The following is a 14,836-nucleotide window of genomic DNA, read 5'->3' as shown; positions in this document are numbered from 1 at the left end:
AGTGGACCGAAAACTTATTTTTTTGTGTAATTTTTGGTCGATCTGTAGGTCACAATTGACATCGGAACTTCACAACACAAAGGGTGAAGGGTATCTGGACAAGCAGTTAGAAATGCTGTACTGAATATTAGTAATATTTGTTGATCTCTAATCCATCAAGAGGGTGGAAATATCGAGAAATATTGTCCAAGCTCAGAACATAAAACCACAGAAAGTTAGACCTTCGTGGAAGTTGTGTAGGGTGTCATATGGTCGGCCCCGTCCGACTATACTCCTCCGCTCACTGGTTAATAAATAAATCAGCATAGCAACCTATTTCCTGGAGACCGTCTAAAGGCGTGGAGGAGACACCGTCAGACAGATGCCGCAAAATCCGCAAAAGACCAAAAGAAATGACAAAAGTCAATAGCTGTAGATCTTTAGTGAGGTATTTGAGGACAATATAATGGTACTAATCAATTTTTATTTGGCAAATTCGGCTAAAACTTTACAAATACTGAAAATTGATACCAAATAAATGGTTGTATGTACTCCGATGTGGGATTAATAAAGAAATACTTCCTTACCTATCAGGGCGGAAATGTATTATTAATGTATAAGTATTTTGGATGATGATTAGTTGATATGAATGAAATGAAGATCCTCAGAAAATTAAAGCTCAGTGGTAGATGTGTATGATATCATATGGTCGGCCCCGTCCGACTATACTGCTCCGACGTGGTTGCTTTTTAAAATGTATACAACCGACTGAATACACATGCAACTGTTAAAATATATGGGATATTCGGTCTATCGAATTCAGTCCAAAAAATTAGTCTGTTTATGACCTATTGAGGAATAAGATCATGAGAACACTAATAGGAGGAGTAAAGAGGTATATTTACAAGTAAATAAAGAACATCTTTTGAAGATCTTCTAATTAAGGTATAAATTCCGATATTTATATTCTTCAATAGAATTTTCCAAGAGGTCCATATATATTGGTTTAACGAAATCCAACTGGAGACAATACGATTTTCTTCTATAGAACAGACATCTGCAAAAAAAAAAAAAAAATCACGTCGTATTATCATACAGAAAACATTTTTATACCCTTCACCACACTGTGGTACAGGGTATTATGTCTTTGTGCATATGTTTGTAACAGGCAAAAATAATTGAGATAGACCCACGGTTCCTTTTGAGAATATGCATAGAATCACTTTTTAAGTCGATTTATGCATGTCCGTCCGTCCGTCCGTCCGTCTGTCTGTCCATGTTAAATTGTAAACAAAGTACAGCTCGCATTTATGATCGGAATTGGATGAAATTTGGCATAGGTCACTTATTCGGCCCAAGGACGAACCCTATTGAAATTGGGAAAAATCGGTTCAGATTTAGATATAGCTCCCATATATATATTTAACCGATTTAATGTAAACGGTCCCTATATATATTTCGATTTGCACGAAATTTGGTACAGGCTAATCATTTAGGCCTTTAATGATGTCTGCCAATTTTCGTGAAAATCGGTCCAGATTTAGATATAGCTCCCATATATAGTTTCGTCCGATTTCATGTAAATGGTGCCCTAATGTTATTATATATCTTTCGATTTGCACGAAATTTGGTATAACGTACTGAATTGAGCCTAGAATGATGTCTGCCAAGTTTCGAGAAAATCGGTCCAGGTTTAGATATAGCTCCCATATATAGTTTCGTCCGATTTCATGTAAATGGTGCCCTAATGTTCTTATATATCTTTCGATTTGCACGAAATTTGGTATAACGCACTGAATTGAGCCTAGAATGATGTCTGCCAAGTTTCGAGAGAATCGGTCCAGATTTAGATATAGCTCCCATATATAGCTTCGTCCGATTACATGTAAATGGTGCACCAAAGTCCCTATATATCCTTCGATTTGCACGAAATTTGGCATAACGTACTTAATTGAGCCCAGAATGATGTCTGCCAAGTTTCGAGAAAAGCGGTCCAGATTTAGATATAGCTCCCATATATAGTTTCGGCCGATTTCATATAAATGGTGCCCCGAAGTCCCTATATATCTTTTGATTTGCACGAAATTTGGCATAACGTACTGAATTAAGCCTAGAGTGATGTCCGCCAAGTTTCGAAAAAATCGGTTCAGATTTAGATATAGCTCCCATATATAGTTTCGTCCGATTTCATGTAAATGGTCCCCAAAAGTCCCTATATATCTTTCGATTTGCACGATATGTGGCATAACGTACTGAAATGAGCCTAGAATGATGTCTGCCAAGTTTCGAGAAAATCGGTCCAGATTTAGATAAAGCTCCCATATATAGTTTCGTCCGATTACATGTAAATGGTGCACCAAAGTCCCTATATATCCTTCGATTTGCACGAAATTTGGCATAACGTACTTAATTGAGCCCAGAATGATGTCTGCCAAGTTTCGAGAAAAGCGGTCCAGATTTAGATATAGCTCCCATATATAGTTTCGGCCGATTTCATATAAATGGTGCCCCAAAGTCCCTATATATCTTTTGATTTGCACGAAATTTGGCATAACGTACTGAATTAAGCCTAGAGTGATGTCCGCCAAGTTTCGAAAAAATCGGTCCAGATTTAGATATAGCTCCCATATATAGTTTCGTCCGATTTCATGTAAATGGTGCACCAAAGTCCCTATATATCCCTCGATTTGCACGAAATGTGGCATAACGTACTTAATTGAGCCCAGAATGATGTCTGCCAAGTTTCATGAAAATCGGTCCTGAGTTAGATATATCTTCCATATATAGTTTCGTCCGATTTCATGTAAATGGTGCCCCAAAGTCCCTATATATCTTTTGATTTGCACGAAATTTGGTACAGCCTAACCATTTAGGCCTAGAATGATGTCTGCCAAGTTTCGAGAGAATCGGTCCAGATTTAGATATAGCTCCCATATATAGCTTCGTCCGATTACATGTAAATGGTGCACCAAAGTCCCTATATATCCTTCGATTTGCACGAAATTTGGCATAACGTACTTAATTGAGCCCAGAATGATGTCTGCCAAGTTTCGAGAAAAGCGGTCCAGATTTAGATATAGCTCCCATATATAGTTTCGGCCGATTTCATATAAATGGTGCCCCGAAGTCCCTATATATCTTTTGATTTGCACGAAATTTGGCATAACGTACTGAATTAAGCCTAGAGTGATGTCCGCCAAGTTTCGAAAAAATCGGTTCAGATTTAGATATAGCTCCCATATATAGTTTCGTCCGATTTCATGTAAATGGTCCCCAAAAGTCCCTATATATCTTTCGATTTGCACGATATGTGGCATAACGTACTGAAATGAGCCTAGAATGATGTCTGCCAAGTTTCGAGAAAATCGGTCCAGATTTAGATAAAGCTCCCATATATAGTTTCGTCCGATTACATGTAAATGGTGCACCAAAGTCCCTATATATCCTTCGATTTGCACGAAATTTGGCATAACGTACTTAATTGAGCCCAGAATGATGTCTGCCAAGTTTCGAGAAAAGCGGTCCAGATTTAGATATAGCTCCCATATATAGTTTCGGCCGATTTCATATAAATGGTGCCCCAAAGTCCCTATATATCTTTTGATTTGCACGAAATTTGGCATAACGTACTGAATTAAGCCTAGAGTGATGTCCGCCAAGTTTCGAAAAAATCGGTCCAGATTTAGATATAGCTCCCATATATAGTTTCGTCCGATTTCATGTAAATGGTGCACCAAAGTCCCTATATATCCCTCGATTTGCACGAAATGTGGCATAACGTACTTAATTGAGCCCAGAATGATGTCTGCCAAGTTTCATGAAAATCGGTCCTGAGTTAGATATATCTTCCATATATAGTTTCGTCCGATTTCATGTAAATGGTGCCCCAAAGTCCCTATATATCTTTTGATTTGCACGAAATTTGGTACAGCCTAACCATTTAGGCCTAGAATGATGTCTGCCAAGTTTCGAGAAAATAGGTCAAGATTTACATATAGCTCCCATATATAGTTTCGTCCGATTTCATGTAAATGTTGCACCAAAGTCCCTATATATCTTTCGTTTTGCACAAAATTTGGCATAACGTACTGAATTGAGTCTAGAATGATGTCTGCCAAGTTTCGAGAAAATCAGTCCAGATTTCTATATAGCTCCCACATATAGTTTCGTCCGATTTCATGTAAATGTTGCACCAAAGTCCCTATATATCTTTCGTTTTGCACAAAATTTGGCATAACTTACTGAATTGAGCCTAGAGTGATGTCTGCGTTGTTTCGTGAAAATCGGTCCAGATTTAGATATAGCTCCCTTTTATTATATTTTATATAGAAAACTGAAGTATTATAATATATAAAACAATAATCTGTTCTTCCTCTACATATTATCTTCCGAATTTTCAATTTATTTTAATCCATCATTTGTTTAAATATCATTTCAATTGCCCAGATTAATCGCATACGATTGCTCAACACATTTGCCAAACTAAAATCGAAAATCGGTCTGGCTTTCCACTGATTAACATAAGCCTAAGCAATCGATTTAGAGAGATTTTGCTTGGAGATTAGAAAATAAAACCAGATTACACTTCGGCACCACTATTTACCATTCTTTGCTAAATCGCTTAAATACGCAATACAGGCAAATGTCGGCAATTTCCCAGCCACGCAACTTTTTGCCGTTAGCTAGGAAAACGAATGAAAATGCTTCTGTTGTTGTTGCTATCTTTGCAGTTGCATTGGTGTTTGCTGCAAGTTTTCGCTGTGTAATCTTATTATGGCAAAAAATCTGGCGTAAATTTTATTGACATAATCGCCTCCATGAATCAATTAGCGGATTAAATGTTCGTATACGAATGCAATACGACGATTTCCAGTTTACATTGAAAGCGCCGAATCGTCGCTACAAATCAGCTCGGCAGGAATATAAACGTTACGATGCTTTATTTTCATCTTTCTTTTTTTCTGTATAATCGTATGTTCGCTGTTCGAGGCCACAACTATGTGGCTACTGAGTGGATGGCTGTAAGGCTGCTCGGTTGGCTGCCTGCCACGCAGCTAGCACCTGTTTTAATATGGCCATTGATTCGGAAATATGGTATTGATTACATTTAGCGAGATCTCCGATTATAGATATCATACGTCATGCGTAGAAATTTGTTGTTAAATTTAATTTTCAATTGTTGTCCATTAATAATAATGATAATAATTGGGAATAGAGTAGAAGCGGATTGGAGTATGGAGTCTACTAAAAATGTGAAGCAGCTACATAATGGTATAGAAAGGATAGAATCTTGCACTAAGAATTACTATTGAATCAATATAATTTAGAAATAGTCAATCCGATTATATAAAGAACATGTTTAAGGACCATAACAAGGCGTGGATTTTTTAAAGGGCCATGATAACCCTCCTAATGTTGACGACCCCCGCAAACGTATAAAGGACCACGATTTGCAAATCTGCACTTGGAATGTGCGCACGTTGTACAGAACTGGCGCAGTTTTCGCCTTGGTGGATGTACTCTAAAAGTACAAAACCGATATTATTGCCTTACAGGAAATGCGATGGAAAAGGACTGGCGTAAGTAAATCAGATGATTGCGCCCTGTATTATAGCTACCATGAAACGAGACGTGGATTTTGGCTGCGGATTTATGGTTAACAGTAGAATAAAAGACCTCGTCTCCAAATTCACTCCAGTAGATGAGGGAATTGCTAAAATCCGCATAAAGCGAAGTTCTTCTACATCAGTCTTATTTGCGCCCATGCTCCGACCGAAGATAACGATGAACAGACCAAAAACAGACCAAACGTCGAAAAGCTGCAAACACAACAGATAGCAGAAGCCTACTCCGCTCAACTTACCCAACTGCTTGACGAAAACATCCCTTGTCCCGATAATAATATCGAAGCACAGTGACAGAGAATTGCTCACTCCCTACAAACTGCAGCAAAAGCAAACACTTGGGTATCAAAGACCATAATCAGGAAATCCGTGGTACGATAAGGAGTGTCGTAATGTTGCTGATATGAAAACCGCAGCGTATAGGGCAACCCTGCGGACAGTAGAAACACGTAATGCGATGAAGAACTATTAGGAGAAAAGGTGAGGGGAGAAATGCACTTTCAGAAGAAAGAACAAGAAAAACGTGAACGTGAGCAAACCGATATGTACAGGAGTCAGAATGAAGTCCGAAAATTCTACCAACGGGTAAAACACCAAACCGAAGGCTTTAGAGCTGGCACATCCTCCCGGAAAAACTCAAGAAAACCACATCGACACATTTCACCTATTCGTCGACTATAAAGCCGCATTCGACAGCCCTATCCGTTCAGAGGTGTATAAAGCCATGTCTGTTTGGCATTCCTGCAAAATTAATACGGCTATGAAGGATAACTTTAACTGACACAAGATCAGCAGTTAAAAATGTAATATACCCTTCGTACCCTTTATACCGCCATAAATAAAACAAGGTGACATCAGCTTTGAAAATCGGAGAAGGATGTGACCTGTTTAACAACCTGCTTGAAAAGGTCTAAGCAAAGGTGAATAGAAACAAGCACACTGACCAAACAACACACTTTACGCCTACGCCGATGACATCTGATATATAGATTTGAAGCATGGGACTTGGTAACAGCCACTTTGGATCAAATTGAGGAGGAGTCAAGTTGATGGTATCAACACGTCCAACTGTGGAACTTGAGAACTGCAGCTTCGAGGTAGTTAAAGATTTTATATATCAAATGAACCATGATCTTTACAATTTGTACGCGGACATCGACATAGTCAGTCGTATTGAGCTGCATCGACTGCGATGGCAAGGTCATGTTGCGCGAATGAATGAGAATGCCCCAGCTCAAAAGGCATAGAAGGGGAAGGCCATGAATCAGATGGAAAGACCAAGTAGAAAACCACATCTTGGAACGTGGTCTTTTAAATTGGAGGAGATGCGCTTGGAAATCTTTTTTAAGCTCGCCTTCTGGAACATCCGTTCTGTAACAAGCCAGCTAAGTAAGTAAGTATTTTTTAAGGATCATAACAACGCGTGGATTTTCTCAAGGATTATTATGAACTGGATTTTTTGGTATTTTTTTTTTCAGGTACTATTTTTACTTTAGATAAAATTATGATTAATATCTTTTTTGTAATATATCAATGTTTCCAAGATATCTCTTTCCACGATGATGCTGAAAAAAATTACCAAGAAAGAAATTCCAACCATGACACTTTATTAATGCAAAACCAAAAAACCGCATAAGCCATTATTAACTGTTGCGGTTATTATTCGTTCCGTTTTTATTTTTTGTGGCGATTTAAACTGCCAGTGTTTGTTCGGCATTTATGGCGATTTCATTTGTTTAGCCATTCTCCACACCTGTCAATTTTGCGGCTTTTGTTGCACTTAAATGTTGTTGTTTTTGTTGTAACTATTGTTATATTGCAACTCATACCAAAAACGGGGGGATACCTACCACACGGCACCATAAAATATATTTGCATACCCCGACAAACGAAAAAAAAACCGTAACTGGGAAAAAGGATAAACCTCTGTGCCTACATTACGTTCAACGAAGTGCGCATGCGCAGCATTCAGTATTGCCGGTGATGTCGTAGACGATGGTTGCAGTAGTGGTGGTGGTGTGTGTGTGTGGTGGCGGTGGTGTCGTTGTCATCGTTGTTGTCGCACTTGTTAGCTGCATTGCCTGTTGGCAGAATGGTGTTGCCATTGTCGTCTGTCGCGTCGTGCCATCTTAAAAAGTTGTCATGAGCCATGAAATATGATGATTTTATCAAGATGCTTGAGCTAAACTGAAACTGAAGTGGAGCTGAGTTGAGTTAGTGCACTCGTATGTTAGTGGAGTCTGAACTGTTTTTTTTTTGCATTTTTGGAGGTAGTTGTTGCTGTCGTTGTTTCGGCACTGTATAAACACAACAAAATTGTTACACAAATATGGCACATTGTTAACGGCTTTTTAATGTGAATACAACAACTTTTTTCAAAACTTTTTTTAAGGGACTTAAAGGAATTTCGGTTGTTTGTAGCGTTTTATCGATGACAGGTGACAGTTTTCGACAAAAATAACTACAAACTATAGAAAATACTGTATTATGGAAATACATTAACATAATTAACGGCTATTAATTCAAATATAAGCAGTAGTTTATCTTTAAAGAATGATGGGTTCAATATGGTCTTCTGTCAATAAAAATGCTGTTGTCCTTGAAAAAATAATCTTTAAAAAATACCGCCTCAAACAGATATTGAAAAAATATTTTCTAAAAAATCCCCTTTGTTATGGTACTTAAAAATTTTTTCTTTAAAAAATCCACGCCTTGTTAGGGTCCTCGAAAAAAATATTATTTAAAAAATCCACGCTTTGTTAGGGTCCTTGAAAAAATATTCTTTAAAAAATCCACGCCTTGTTAGGGTCCACGAAAAATATATTCTTTAAAAAATCCACGCCTTGTTAGGGTCCTCGAAAAAAATATTCTTTAAAAAATCCACGCTTTGTTAGGGTCCTTGAAAAAATATTCTTTAAAAAATCCACGCCTTGTTAGGGTCCTCGAAAAAATATTCTTTAAAAAATCCACGCCTTGTTAGGGTCCTTGAAAAAATATTCTTTAAAAAATCGACGCCTTACTAGGGTTCTTGAAAAAATCCACGCCTTGTTAGGGTCCTTGAAAAAATATTCTTTAAAAAATCCACGCCTTACTAGGGTCCTTGAAAAAATATTCTTTAAAAAATCCAGGCCTTGTTAGGGTCCTTGAATATTCTTTAAAAATCCACGTCTTGTTAGGGTCCTTGAAAAAATATTCTTTAAAAATCCACGTCTTGTTAGGGTCCTTGAAAAAATATTCTTTAAAAAATCCACGCCTTGTTAGGGTCCTTGACAAAATATTCTTTAAAAAATCCACGCCTTGTTAGGGTCCTCGAAAAAAATATTTTTAAAAAATCCACGCCTTGTTAGGGTCCTTGAAAAAATATTCTTTAAAAAATCCACGCCTTGTTAGGGTCCTCGAAAAAAATATTCTATAAAAAATCCACGCCTTGTTAGGGTCCTCGAAAAATATATTCTTTAAAAAAATCCAGGCCTTAAATATTCCTTAAAAAAATAATTACGATCATTCTCATTTTCCTATACTTCTTCATATCCTGTTAATAGTAGTTCGTTTCTTCTTCGATTAAAAATTCAAAATAATAAATTAAATTTATCTACACACTCGTTCCTTGTCCTGGCAGCAGTTATTAAAATTCGTATGAATCATACTTCGCAGATCGCTGTGGACAAAAATTCCATAAGAGCTCCAAAACGAAGTCTTCTTCGTTTTTATTTTTTAAATTTATTTAGCAACATTATAAGCAATGCATTGCATGTAACATAATTAACCAATTACTATCAACAAGGTTGCGTGTCTTTAGCACCATGTATTCTGGGACAGCGAGAACTAAAATCTGTTTTCCATCTCCAACCCCCCCAACCGCCTTAACATGCTTCACAGCAATTGGAGGCCCAGCAAGGGAATATTTCGCCAAAAAATAAATCTCACAACACCGGCATCCACATTTGCTATGCACGAATATGCATCTGCAGTGTGTAAGGCGAAGACGAAGAAGAAGTATGCGTTGTTGTTGCAATTTATGACCACATAGGAGAACAAAGAAAATGCTCCTTTTTCACACACAATCTATTTAGTTTTAGTTTTTTCCCCGTTTTTTCTTTCCATTTAACTCCCGTTCTCCTGCTGTTATTATGGCCATAAAATGCTAGCAAAACATAGATTTGTCGATGCATGTGGAATGGACATATAAAGTTATGTATGTGTATTGATGACTGGTGTGGGGGATATGTGTTGGCCGGAGGCACAGTGAGTGGGTAACATCTAAAATTTGATATTTATATATTCCAATTGGAATGATGTAAAAAAATAAAGTAAAATATGTAATTAAAACATATTTATTTATATAACGCGCTATACAAGCTTATCAGCTTGAATACAAGATTACACCCCATAATTTAAGTCAAATATATCACAGTTGATGACAATTGAAAAATCATATCTCATATTAGTGTACTAACCTTAAACAAAATAAAAAAATTAAAATAATTTCAGAAAAAAATTCTAAAAAAGTCTTTCAAAACAACACTTCATAATTGTCCTTCAATAAATTAATTTAAAAAAATCTATTGTCGTATCCTATGTCTGCCACACCATATTCCTTAACCGATTTCAAAACACTATCGTCCTTTTCAAATGCCACCTCAGCTGATGATACTTCCTGCGTATTAAAAATGTGTATGGGTGCAGCTCCTTTCTGGTATTGTCTGACCAACTTATCACATTAGGCCTTTGTTACTCGACAGGCCTCCCTCGAAGACGTTAATACTTCCGAAAATTGTTTCACTTCAAATTCCAAGGATTTCAATGTTTGGTTTGCTGCTGTAATTTCTGATCATGCTTTCTTTCAGACGAACCTTAAAGTTGGTTAATTTGTTTTTTCCAGATCGTGGCATCTGTTCTTAATCTAGGGCTCTGTTGCTCGATGGGCCTCCACTGTTGTCGAAAATTCTTCCGAAAATGGATGGCGCAATCTTTTATATACCATGCTGCCGAGGTTGGTTAATATAATGTCGGTGGGCTTCGGATGCATCAGATATGTAAGATTTTTTACATCGATCTGAGGAGAGAATATGTGGAGAGAATATCGATTCGGATCACAACCTTGTAGCAGCCAAGGTTCGCACTCGTCTTAATGTAGAAGCAAAGGTGCGATCTAACACAACATGGAAACTCGACGTCGAAAAGCTGCAAACACAACAGAGTGCAGAAGCCTACTCCGCTCAACTTACCCACCTGCTTGACGAAAACAAATAAAAAATAATTGCCCACTCCCTACAAACTGCAGCAAAAGCAACAAGAAACACGTCGTTCGATCAGGAGAGTCGTAATGCTATTGATATGAAAAACGCAGCGTATAGGGCAAATCTGCAGACAGCAGTAACACGAAATTCGAGAGAGAATTAACAGGAGAATCGGCACAAAAAAGGACACAAGACGATATTTACAAACTATAAATGAATAAGTCTACTTCCCATCGCATATAAAGTGCTATCCAGCGTGTTGTGTGAACGTCCGAAGCTAATGATCAATGATATTATTGGACCATACCAATGCGGCTTCAGACCTGGCAAATCCACCATTGACCAGATTTGCACACGACACATTCCACATATTCGTCGACTATAAAGCCACATTCGACAGAGGTGTTCAAAGCCATGTCTGCGTTCGGCATTCTTGCAAAATTAATACGGCAATGCAGGATAACTTTAACTGGCACAAGGTCAGCAGTTAAAGTCGTAAAACATCTATAGGAGCCCTTTAATACCAAGCGAGGATTCAGACAAGGTGACAGTTTGTCGTGTGACCTTTTTAACATCCTGCTGGAAAAGGTCATACGACATGCAAAGGTGAACAGAAATGGCACTCTGTACACCAAAAAACACATGTTACTCGCCTACGCCGATGACATCGATATAATTGAGAAGGAGGCTGTTAAAGTGGGTCTGGCAGTAAATGGCGAGAAGGCCAAGCTGATGGCCACAGTGGAAGGCCAAGAAGGCCAAGCTTCGATGTAGTGAACGGTCCCGCCATAAATGAAAGTAATGACATCAGTTTTGAGATTCGGAGAAAGATAGTGTTGGCAGTCAGCTCAGATAAGTCAACTCTTGGAGTGTTTGAGAGATAAATTCTCCGAAAGATCTATAGGCCGATCTGCGTTGACGATGTATATTGTTGTCGAATGAACCCTGAGTTGTACCATCTATTCTCGGACCTCGACATATTCAGACGTATCGAGCTGCAACGACTAAGTTGGCTAGGTCATGCATGAGGAAGCCGCGGCAAGCAGAAGGGGAAGGCAACGAATTCCATGGAAAGATAAAGTGGAAGAGAACATTTTCGAAAATGGTATTTCAAATTGGAGGAGCTGCGCGCAAGACCAATATCCTTTTTAAGTTCGGCTTTTGTAACAAGTCAGCTAAGTAAGTAAGGTTGGGGTCCATGCTAGTTTAGTGTTGCCATTTGCCTCTGTGTGATGCTATCTTCTGCAATTCCAATTTATTTTTACCACTTATGAGGTAAAGCTGTTGATGCCGATGTTGGTTAGTGGATGAAATCTCATTTTTTTCAAATATTCGTAAAAACTATTTGAAATAATTTATCCTCTTCCGATGGGATTTGAAGCCGGTATCCATCGGTTTGTATAGAAACGACATCACCCTTAATTTTGTGCAGTGGTTGGGTCTTTGACTATTTCAGTGTTGCCATTTCCCTCTATCTTCTACCATTTCTACTTTGTTTTATTCCCATGTGTTAATGGTTGGTTAATAGAATGTCAGGGCTTCATATGCATTTCATCTGAAGGTGAAATGCCTTGACTGTCATCTATCGTTGCCTAGCAACAAACAATTTTTAAATTTTATGCAGTGTTCGGGTCCTTTCTTATTTTAGTATTTCCACTTTACTCTGTTTGGCGATATAGCTTACCATAACCCTCTATATAAACGTCCCTTTTCGGTATACTGATGTTCCTATCCGATTTTCTAACATGAGGGTTTGTAATTTGGTATTTGTTTCTCACAGGATAAACAATCTCCTAGCAAATAGTAATTACCGATTTTAGGAATGCGCACCTCAGATTGGAGGGTGTAACAAATTTGTCCCTACCGAACTTAACGACATTTTGACCTGTTTTATATTACTTAAATTTTATTAATTTCCTGTCGGCATGAAACACTGTATCGCACAACACCACATGACATTACATACGACGCTTTCAATGAGATCGAGTGAGTACTTAGACTACACTAGACTGCCATCCTTTAGATTTACTTCTTATAATGTGGTCGTATTTTAGTTTTCAGATATCTCTCCAGTTCGTTTTATTTCTTCTAAATGGCCAACAAAAAATGTCGATTACATAGCCACACGATGTCATAAATTCATACCAATATGACACTTACAAGTACTTTAACGGCGATTGGGTTGGAGCACCGCCGAACACATGTTTTCTGGCCTCAGCACTTGGGATGTGAAATAAAAAAAACGACTGCCAATCACCGGCAACATTTTTGACTGGCCAATAGGCGAATACATTAGTGGCATCATTGTGTAGATGGAAGTTTAACATGGAGTTTTACATTTGCCACTGCTTAGATTATCTCAATGAGGGAGGCGGGATGGTAGACTTATTAAAGGGTTTTTTATTGTATTGGAAATTGTTACATAGATTTGATTAGGAAAATATTTTTTCTCTTTGAAAATAAAATTTCATTGTTGCAAATTCCTTTTTGTTCGTAAAACGATTAAAGGCCATGGCAGTTCAAACAGTAGGAGTTAACATTTTTTCTGCCATCAGAAACTTTCTTCCGATGCCGGCAGTTATGCTCAGGATGACGGCTTCTTTTTTTTAAGATTTATTACACATTTGAATTTTGGGTTCCCATTTATTTCCTACCTGCTGGGTTTTGGGGAATAAAGAAAAGATTTGTGGTTATTCATATATGCGATTTCTCCTCCTCTTACCCTCCCCGATTGTATTGTACTTTCTTTGCATGCTTTGCAATTTATTCCCACCAAAAAAATGCTGCCTAAGAGAATTTCGTTTTTCTGCACTCTCTGCATTTTTAATTAGTTTTAAATGGTCCGATTAAGTTTATTCATCACCAGATAAGCATCCTTCTCATGTAAGCCAAAAACGGACACATCTGCCATTGGATCCCTCATCTCCTGCTGGGTTTTGATAACAACCTGAAAACCTGTCGTGTAATGTCAAGACGTTTTGCATTTCAAATGAATGTGATGGGGCTTTTAGAGGCAAGACAGATGGACAGACAAATTCAGGGAGTTTTGTAAATGAGAATATTTGAATTTGTTTTATGCAATGTCCCCCACAACAACAACTTAATAAGACATTTGTGCTGAACAGGTATGTGTCTTAAGTCTTTTGTTTTAGGGAGTTAACAAGTGGTTTTCATACCCTATGTCATGGCAAAGAAATTACTTTAAATTTGTTCTTTCGTTTGCAAAGCCTCGAAATATTTATGGCTGTAGTTGGCTTTGGATATTTGTAGATTGAAATTTATATTTCCAGATAATTAACAATATATTACTTTAGACGTAGACCTTAGAAAAGAGTTTCGCAAAATTTTCCACGTTGGTGACTACAAAGTTTTCAGAGCGTGAAAAATATATTTACAGAACTTTTCCGATATATGTAGGGATAAGGTATGATACTGCCCCCTCTATTTTCGATATTTTCAAGGATATAGGTGCGTTTTTTAACGGAAGAGACTGTAATTTGGCAGATTGGATTCTCCGAGGCCTAAAAAGGTCTTTGCAGATCATTTTACACATAGTTCCATGTTTCTACATATTTATTTCGCTTTTATATGGGATTAGAAATACTTCTAGAATTAATTTTGTTATCAAGCCCCTAATCCCTAAGTGTCTGCAATTTAGTATTCAATTTCCCCGGGCCATAAATTAGCACTAGCAGATAATTTCCATGACAATTCCCCACCAATCATTATTTTTGGGTGAAAGCTGTCACAAAACTGTAGTTTGTCGTCGAGGATTTGAGGTTTTAAATTCCTAAACTTCTAGTAAGGAAAGTTCAAAAATCGGACGGGAAAGACTATATGATATTAAATATTATTAAATAAGCATGACTATCGGGCAGACTTGGTTTCTTTGGTCTACCATTTGCAGCAAAACGTGGCATTCATTATTAGGAATGCAGCACAATTTTCATGAAATTAGACGAAAATATATATGGGTGGCATCTACATCTGAAG

This window comes from Musca vetustissima, unplaced genomic scaffold (genome assembly GCF_032173495.1).
Source record: "Musca vetustissima isolate MV318-11 ecotype Yass unplaced genomic scaffold, APGP_CSIRO_Mvet_v1 utg8104, whole genome shotgun sequence".
Classification (NCBI taxonomy): domain Eukaryota; kingdom Metazoa; phylum Arthropoda; class Insecta; order Diptera; family Muscidae; genus Musca; species Musca vetustissima.
This window is presented reverse-complemented; position numbering follows the sequence as displayed.